Source organism: Fistularia commersonii, chromosome 11 (assembly GCF_037954325.1).
Source record: "Fistularia commersonii isolate RoL2024-O1a breed Wild chromosome 11, RoL_Fcom_v1.0, whole genome shotgun sequence".
Classification (NCBI taxonomy): Eukaryota; Metazoa; Chordata; class Actinopteri; order Syngnathiformes; family Fistulariidae; genus Fistularia; species Fistularia commersonii.
Window position 1 is genome coordinate 15,632,625 of NC_141294.1, and position 10,395 is coordinate 15,643,019.

Sequence of the window (10,395 nt, forward strand, 5' to 3'; positions counted from 1 at the left end):
GGTTTGGTCTTCGTACATAAAAACAGAATGCAAAAATATCCCTCCAATTTTATCTTCTTTAAAAACTATTTTGAATTATATGAAAAATCTTTAGAACTTATGGAAAAATCCAAAAACGAAATATACCGTTTTATTCCCCTTGCCATTTTTTTCCCCTCAAATTACTCCATTTACTCTTGTTTAATCCTACTGTTAATTAATCATATTGAATTTAGCTATGTTAGTCTGTTTTCATGTTTTTTGTTTATACTTTAAGTTAACTAAAGGTAAAAAAGAAAGGTGATGTGTACGTGTGTGTGTGTGTTTGTGTGGTGGAAAACGCAAGGTAACCGTTGAACGTTGATGTAATACTGTAAAAAATATGCGTGACTTTACGTGTCTTTACTTGCATACAGACCCCCTTCGCTCGTTTCCTTTTGTATATTTTTGCTATGTTCTGTGTGTCTTTTTAAATGATTGTTATGATGTCTTTTTTATAGGTACAAAAACGAAAAAAAATCGAAATCTTGTAAGCAATGTCATATCGTGGCTCACCACATCTGCCATGCAGTGTAACCTTCACTAATGATAATAAAGAAAAAAAAATGTATATCTTATGCAGTAAAGCAAACGCTTTCATTAGATGTTTGAGGGAAAGTACATATTTGAACATTTGAGACAAAAACATCGAGCCAGCCAGGAGTCGAACCTAGAATCTTCTGATCCGTAGTCAGACGCGTTATCCATTGCGCCACTGGCCCACGTGACTACCTCGCCACAAAACTTGTTATAAATAAAAAAGATTAAATGTGAATTATCTCAAAACCAAAAAAATATAAAAATAATAAAATAGATAAGATAAGATAAGATAAGATAAGATAAGATAAGATGTATATATATGTATATATAAGATAAATGATGGCGTAATTATTATTGTAAATACACAATATGGCCAAAAGTATTGGCGGACCCATCCAAATAATTGGAATCAGGTGTTCCAATCACTTGCATGGTCACAGGTGTATAAAATCAAGCACTTCGGCATGCAGGCTGTTTTCATTTTTGCAAGAATGGGTCGCTCTCCGCAGCTCAGTGAATTCTAGCGAGGAACTTTGATAGGATGTCACTTGTGCAACAATTTCAGTTGTGAAATTTCATCATTCTCAAATATTCCAAAGTCAACTGTCAGCTGTGTTATAACAACATGTTTGGGAACAACATCAGCCATAAAATGGTAGGCAACATCATGTTAAGGGTAACTTACCGTCCCCATTCACTACCTCACCCTTTCACATGTCATGCCCGAACTCTGCTGTCTGTCTTATCCTTGTTTGTCCCAGTCTGCACAGTCTACCTATTCTACCTATTTTTGCTTATTTTATTCATTGCCATATATTTTTGCTACTCTATTTTAAGTGTTGTTTAGCTCTGGTTGTGTTTTTTTCACCCCAATGTTCCTTGATGTTGTCGATTTTCATCTTTGTTGTTTTGTCTGTTGTCTATTTATCTGCTGCCATTTAATTATGGATCATTATTTTCTTTTGTTTTGCTGTCTTCTGTGTTCTGCCTTTCTATTGATAATTATATTCATACTTATTTCCTTTTTGTTTTTTGACAGGATATTTGTTACGCTGCAGTGACAAAGGAATTTCCCTTATGGAGATGAATAAAATTATTTATCTTCAATATTTTACTTTTCTTGTGTAATTGTTTTTTTTTTTTTGTCTATCTTTTATTGGTTTTATTTTTTTCCTATTATAACTGCTATGCTGCTGTGACAAAGGAATGTCCCCTAAACAGGGTGATATATAAATATATATTTTTTAATTTTATATTTTTATGATATATACATTTATGATATGTATATTGTATGTTAATTTTTTTAGTTTTATTTATTTTAATTTTATTTTAACTTAACTATTCCACTGTGGGACAAAAAGGAACTGTGCGCACATATATAACTATATATGTCTATACACGCATGTCTATATATGCGTACATATACATACTTGAACACATAAATATATATGCATACACTTATATATATACATAAAGATATTTATATATACACATGCATATGCATTCAGATATTAATATATATATATAAACGTGTGTGTATATATATATATAAAAAATTGTATATACACAAAAAAGACCAAAAATCCATATGTATATATATATATATGTGTATGGATACATATACATTTATACATATGCATGTTTCTATACAAAAATATATACATATACATAAATTCAACAATATACAAATACACTTATATATATATCTTTATACAAACATAAACATATATACACATGCAAATATACGTGCAGATACATATGTATACACACACATACATACGCATCCATATATAAATGTATATACGTACACATATATAAATAAACATTCATGTACATATATACATACAGATACAATTATACATCCGTAAACATACATACAAACATATATATATACATATGCATATATACATACACATGTATATATATATATACATACACATACATCTTTATTCACACCTACATATATACATACGTATACATACACATACATATACATATATCCATACACATACATATTTATTTATCTACATAGATACATATATACATATGTATACATACACATACATATATATACAGATATACACATACACATATTTAAATATACATACACATGAACATACGAATGAATTCATACAAATGTAGTTAGACATATATATGCATACACAAACAAATATATATACATGCATATATATACATACACATATCTGCACATACTTATATTTACATACGCAGTGTGTACATATGTCTATATATTTGTATGTAAATATATATGTATATAGGTATGTATATAAAATAAATATATGAAAATTTGTGGATGCATATATATATTTGTACATATATATATGAATATGTTTGTATATGTATATGTATGTGTATATATGTGTATTCATATGTATGTGTATAGATTTGTGTATATGTGTGTGTAGATACATGTATATATATGTACATGTGTACGGATGTGTATGTATATAGGTATATATATATGTATGCACATATGTATTTATGTTTATGTATACGAATGTATATGTTTAAATTTGTGTTTAAACATATATACGTGTAAGTTTATATTTATGTTCATATAGATATGTATATATGTATGTATATATGTATGTTTATGTGTGTATATGTGTATATACATATGTTTTTGTAAATATATACCGCATATATATATATGTGTATCAGTATATATATTTGTATGTGTAAATATATATGTATATATGTATGTATATATGTATGTATATATATATGTTTATATATGTATATATATTGTATATTTGTGTGTGTATGTATGTTTATTATTTTATGTGTGTACATGTGTATGTATACATATGTATGTGTATTTATATATATATGTATGTATATATGTATATTTGTATTTATATATGTATATCATATGAGTTGGTGTGACAGTGGAGGATACAGAGAACAGGGTAAGATGCAGAAGTTTAATTATACTAAGGCGACCCTTCAGATTTATATATATGTATGTATTTATATATTTATATATATATATATATGTAAATACATGTATGTATAAATATGTGTATGTCTGTATGTGTACATATGTGTGTATGTACATGTGTATTTACATGTATGTGTTTGTATATGAGAACATTAATGTGTGTGTGTGTGTGTATATATGTGTGTATACATATGGGTATGTACATATATATCAGTGTACATACATATGTACACTGATATCCTATATATATAAGAATTCATGTTTGTATGTGTATAAATGTGCGTATTTATATGTTATTATATATGTATATGTACATATGTATACAAAGTGCATATTTGTATGTCTATATATGTATGTGTATATATGTGTGTATATAAAGTTTTTTCTATGTTTGTATACATGCATATATATGTTTATATATATATATATATACAAATGTATATGTATGTGCATATATGAATATATCTATATATTTAAACATGGAAACATATCTGTATGATATTTATATGTATATATATGTATTCATACATATATGTATGTATGCATATATATGTGCATACAAATGTATGTATATATACAAATGTATGTATATAAATGTGTGTGTATGTTAACACATGAAAAACATATGTAGTTGTACATATGTATGTATATGTATATTTTTATATATGTAGGTATGTATACATCTAGGTATGTACGTATGTGTATGTATATACATTTATATAAATTATGTGTGAATATATACAGTATATATCCATACTTATATGTACATATGTTCATGTATGTGTGTATGTATATATATAAATTATGTATCCATGTATTATATATGTGTACACATACATATATGAAAATAAAAATATATATGTAGATATATATGTATATATTAAATATGTATCTGTAGAGATGCATATGTATGTATATATATGTGCATATATGAATCCAGATATTTATTTATGTGTACATATCTGGATATTTATATGTATTTATATTTATGCATACGTGTGTGTATGAATTTATGTATATATATATATATACATATATGTACACATGTTGGCGTATATATTCAGAAATAAAATACATATAAAAAAAATACATTTATAAATTTATATAATGTGAATGTATGTATGTATATATGCATATTTACATATCATGTATAAGGATGTATATAATGTATGTATACAAACTTATAAATTTGGATGTATATATATAGTTATGTGTGTGTTTATATTAATATGATTAGGTATGTATTTTAAAGTGTATATATACACTTATGAGAGTGTAATCATGTTTTTATATGTATGTGTAGGTATATATGTTTATGTCAGTGTAAATGTGTATACATATATATATTTATATATGTATGACTGAATATAAACATGTATATATATCTTCTCTTCTTTCGACTTTTCCCTTCGATCACTGTGTGGATTGTATATGTATGTATATATATATGTATATATATATATATATATACATATATATGTGTATATCTATATATGTTTTTATATTTACATGTATATGTGTATATATATGCATGTATATGTATATATATGTATATATGTTTGTATTTATATTTGTGTCTGTCAATATATATATATGAATATGTTTTTATATATGTATGTATATCTTTACATGTCTGTGTATGTATGTGTATAGATTTATATTCATATTTGTATATACGTGTGTATATATATATTCATTATGTATACATGTATTTATATATGTGTCTATATACATGTGTGTATTGATGTAAATATATATATATATATTTATATTTATACATAGGTTTATATGTATATGAATGTATAAATACACATGTATATATTTGTACGTATACATATACATGTATATATGTTTGTGTTTGTATATATATATATGTATTTATATATATTGTATTTTTTGTATTTATGTATAATATATTTTTCTGTATACATTTGTGTATAGGCATATTTATACGTGTATGTATGCATATATATGTATATTTTAGTATATCAGCTCTAGTATATTGATTTATTTTATACTTTTTTGTGTATATATATATATATGTATCTGTATGTATGTATGTATTTATATATGTTTGTGTCTGTATATATATACACATATATGTATGTTTGTGTATTTGTTTGTGTGGGTGTGTATATACATATATATGTTGATATCTTCTTTTCTTCTTTTGGCTTTTCCCTTCAGGGTTCGCGACAGCGAATCCATCTTCAATATCTATGTGTATATTTGTATATATATTTATATGTATGTATATCTATAATTGTCTGTGTATATGGATTTACATATATGTGTATATATGTAATTATATCTGCGTTTATACGTATATACTTATACATGTATACATAGGCATGTTTATATATGTGTATTTATGTATGTAATTATGTATGCACCTCTATATATATATATATATTCATATATGTATGTCTTTTTTGTCTTGTGTATATACATACATACGAATATAGTATGAATGTATTTTTATATTTGTATATATGTGTCTGAATATAAATGTATTTTCTATGTATTTACATCTTTATTTGTATATATATGTATGGATATGTACATTGGTTTTAGGATACATCTTGTGATGCAGTTTCTTGGACACATCGTCAGTGATAGTACCTGTACATGAATATGTGTATACATACATATATTTATATGTATGTATGTATATATATTTTTGTGTGTATAGTTGTATACGTGTGTATATATGTAATTATGTTTATACGTGTATGTATGTATATATGTGTATGATGTATATATATGTATTCATATGAGGGCATATATGTACTTATTTGTGTGTATGTACTTTTTGTTTATACTTTTTGTTTGTTTGTATTTTATGACATAACTTTCCCTTTGTGACAAACGAATTTCCACCATGGCGATCAATAATGTTTATCATATATAATTTCCTTTTTTTTTATTTTTTCTTATTTATGTTTTCACATTATAACTGTTTTCGCTGCTTTGACAAGGGATTTTTCCTATCGGTTATCAATAATTTTAATATTCTCTTATCCTAAACTGGATCTTCGAGCTTCAGACCTTTGTATGTCTGGACCCTCTGCTCCGGCTTGCAATAGCCAGCTTTGACAGCAGCGAGGGCGCTGTCGTACAAAAAGCATGTGGAGGTGCATGAGACGGGGGGGGGGCTGCCAACATTTCTAAAGTGAGAAAATGTTTTATAGTTTGTATTTCTAAAATTAAGAAATAACCTGAATAAATAAACTGAATTATTTTCCCATTCATTGTATTTTTGGAGAATTTCAACCAATGCCCAAGAAGCGCCGTCCTCCCCCCTCCACCTCCACCTCCACCCCCGACCCCGGTCCCTCCCCGGCGGCCTCGTCATCAGAGAAGACCCGCCGTGGCGTCCGAAGGAGAAGGAGTGGAGGAAGAGGAGGAGGACGCATCCAGAGGGTATCTTCTGATGGGGACATTTCGTAAAAGAAAACCAATAGAGGTATGTTTGTTTCCTGCACGTGTTTGCTGATGTGTGTGTGTGTGTTCAGCTTTACAAACAGGAACTTACCCGTCCAGTAGTTTCCATCCTTCAGGTAACTTCATGCTGATCATCTTGTCTTTCCTTTTGATGTCAGAGTGTGATTTATTTTTTTAGGGTTATTGTGATTTTATAGCAGCTTTTTTGACATAATTTCTTGCTTTTTTTTTTTTTTGGCAAATGTGCGCTGGTTGTGTGTGATATCTGCTGTTCTGGGGATCTCAGTGTGTGAAAGCCATAGATGTTCCTGCTGATCTTTGGATCTCTGGTTCCTGACCCTTGAAAGCTGCTGATGAAGGAAAAAAAAAGCTCTGCATGAGGAGTCCAGTTTCTCCCGTCCAAAGGAGGAATTTAATCGGATGCTTTGTCATCGACCCCCCGCGCACTCAGTGTCTCGCTTTTTCTGCTGTTTGAATTCAACCCGTCGCTTGTTATTATTATTATTATTATTATTCAATCTGGTGTAGGCTTCGTGGTTCTTTGGTTCTTGTTGATACCATACGTGTGGAAATGGAGACTTGATGGATCTACGGCTCGGTCCGGAACCAGGACTTTGGTCTGAAACTTCTTGATTTCGGAAACAGCTGCTCTGAACTGACACGCCTCCTTTTGCTTGGAGGAAGTTTAGAGATTTCGTACATTTTATACAGGTTATACATTTTATACAGTTCATACAGCTTTTTCATTAAACTGTATACAAGTTACAGTTTATACATTTTATATAGTTTATACTTTCTATACAGTTTATATAGGTTATACATTTTATACCAGCTATACATTTTATACAGGTTTTTCCATTTTATAAAGGTCATACAGGTTTTTCATTAAACTGTATACAAGTTATACATTTTATACAGGTTTTTCCATTTAATACAGGTTATACATTTGGTACAGTTATACAATTTATACAGTTTACACAGTTTATACAGGTTTTTCATTATATACAGGTTGTACGTTTCATACCGTTTATACATTTTACGGGTTATGCAAGTTTTTCATTATATACAGGTTGTACATTTTTATATATTTTATACATTTTATACTGGTTATACAGGTTTTTTGTTTTATACAGGTTGGACATTTTATATAGTTTATATATTTTATACAAGGTTTTCATTATGTACAGTTTATACAGGTTTTTCATTATATACAGGTTGTACATTTTATATAGTTTATACATTTGATACAGGGTTTTCATTATATACAGGTTATACACTTTATCCAGGTTATATAGGTTTTTTGTTATATACAAGCTGTACCTTTTATACAGTTTATACAGTTTATACAGGTTATAAACTTTATCCAGGTTATATAGGTTTTTTGTTACATACAGGTTGTATGTTTATACAGCTTATATATTTTGTACAGGTTTTTCATCATATACAAGCTGTACATTTCATACAGTTTATACGTTTTATACAGGTTTTACAATTGGTACGGTTTAGGAGGGGTGTCACATTAAATCACAATTAGGATTGGCTGAAAACTAACTTTGAATTTCTAACATGAGATCCTAGGAAAGCTATGGATGGAGGGATGATTACATAGAAAAACAAAGCCCACGACTCTAACCGGCGTCCAAACAGGAGGTGAACGCTCCATCTTTTTAACCTGATTACTGCCGGAGACAGCGGGAGGAGGACGGACACATGACGCTCTAACTTTGTTAGCTGTTCTGGTCTGCAGCTCATATGGAGGGGAGGAAGTAAGGAGAACCTGCCCATCACTTCTAGAATCACAGACGGCCCTCGCTAGATGTTCTTCCTGATGAAATGCCATCTAATGTGATTTGATGATGTCATAGATCGGGGGAAAATACCATCATCTGACCTGATCGTGTCTTCAGAGCGTTGCAAAGGGTTCGTTGGGAAGAGATTTTCTCTTTCACCGTCAGCAGCTCCTCGTTCTCGTCCAGTGAGGAACCCGATCTCCGGCGAGTCCCTGAAGGCTGCAGATCGGTTTCGTACAGGTTATATGAGGCTGCAGCTCACACACACACACACACACACACACACACCATGACGTATTAAATCTGACAAAGAGACGCCACTCGGTAGTGACAGTAAGACGACAATATGGGGCAGCACCGATTTTTTTTTTTTGAGGGTCAATACGTGATGGCGGGCGTGTTTGTGCAGGTTTATCGTCACCGTGGCGACTCAATTTCTTTTTTCTTTTTGCGGTAAATTCCGTGGCGAGCTGGATGATGTGCACAACTGCCTGAAAACATGCAGGAAGTTCAGTGGAAAAAGTTGCTTTTGTGTGATTGAGAGTGAGAAGCCATGAATGAATGAATGAGCTTCAAAAAGACTGATTCCCTTTAAAACTTGCACTTGTGTCTAACAAATAGGGAGTGACAGTTTAATTACTTTTCAGATTTTTCAGTTATTTTATAATATCTTTTCTTTTTTTGGGGAAGGAGAGGGGGGTTTACCAATTTTTTTTAATTTTTTAATTTTAACCACTTTTTTTTTAAAGAAATTCAAACATCTACATGTTGACTTTTATTCCAAATTTTCAGTATTGTTCTTCAAGGAATTTTTTATATTTAAGGTAAAATTGTCTTTATAATCCTTCCGTGTGTGTGTGTTTGTGTGTGTGTGTGTGAAGGGGGAGGTGAAAGCTGAGTTGCACAGGAGTATTGATTGGCTGTTGTAGTGTTTGTAGCTCCCCGTGGTTCTTTCTGCAGAATCTCTGAGCAGATAAACTGTCAGGTGAGGTTTTCTCACTTCTCTTCATTTAGAGAAGGAGGTCGTTTTTGTATTTCTTTCTACATTCAAACAGACTAAATTCCAAATTCAAAAATAAGCAATTGATGACTGTCGCTATATTTAAATGGCCTTTTTAGCTTTTTTTTCATGTTCACTGAATGATTTATTCAGTTTATTTTTCCGCGGATTTCTGATGTTTCCTTTGAACGTCACTCTAAATTTAGACAAAAAAAAACCCAAGGATTTAATTCAAAAGAAGGAAGGTCTCTTCTCTCCTTATTCCATCATGCTAGAATATTTATTAATCTAGTACAATGAGACTTTACTCATCCCAGCTGAAGATGCTTCTGCCCCCTCCTCTCCCCTGCAGACAGTCCCATGGGCCGGCAGAGTGGAGATGTTCAGGAAGAGGCCTCCTCCAGGTCAGTAGCGACATACTTGTGCAGCCGTTCCAAGAAATTTAAGAAAGAAATGTCTGCGAGTGCCGTTAGCTTCCTCCGCTAACGTCGCTCGATGGCTGTCAGCAAGAACTGCACGATTGTTAGACGTGGAGATGGTCGGAGGTGTTAAGCTTCGGTGACTGGTTAACAGCGGAGGTGTAGCTGGTCTGGTCAGCTGCGACAGCGACAGCAGGCCAGTGTGTCCAGGATTAGTCCACC

General features: G+C 30.6%; 1 long non-coding RNA gene and 1 other non-coding gene across 2 annotated transcripts; one reads left to right on the forward strand and one right to left on the reverse strand.

Moving 5' to 3' along the window:
- Positions 1–667: 667 nt before the first annotated feature.
- Positions 668–740, reverse strand: trnar-acg (transfer RNA arginine (anticodon ACG)). Its single transcript has one exon. It is a non-coding gene; the product is annotated as a tRNA-Arg (tRNA).
- Positions 741–6,912: 6,172 nt separating this feature from the next.
- On the forward strand, positions 6,913–10,124 carry LOC147229680 (uncharacterized). Its single transcript, XR_015106813.1, has 4 exons — positions 6,913–6,986; positions 8,543–8,730; positions 8,830–8,994; positions 10,107–10,124. It is a non-coding gene; the product is annotated as an uncharacterized LOC147229680 (long non-coding RNA).
- The last annotated feature ends 271 nt before the right edge of the window (positions 10,125–10,395 follow it).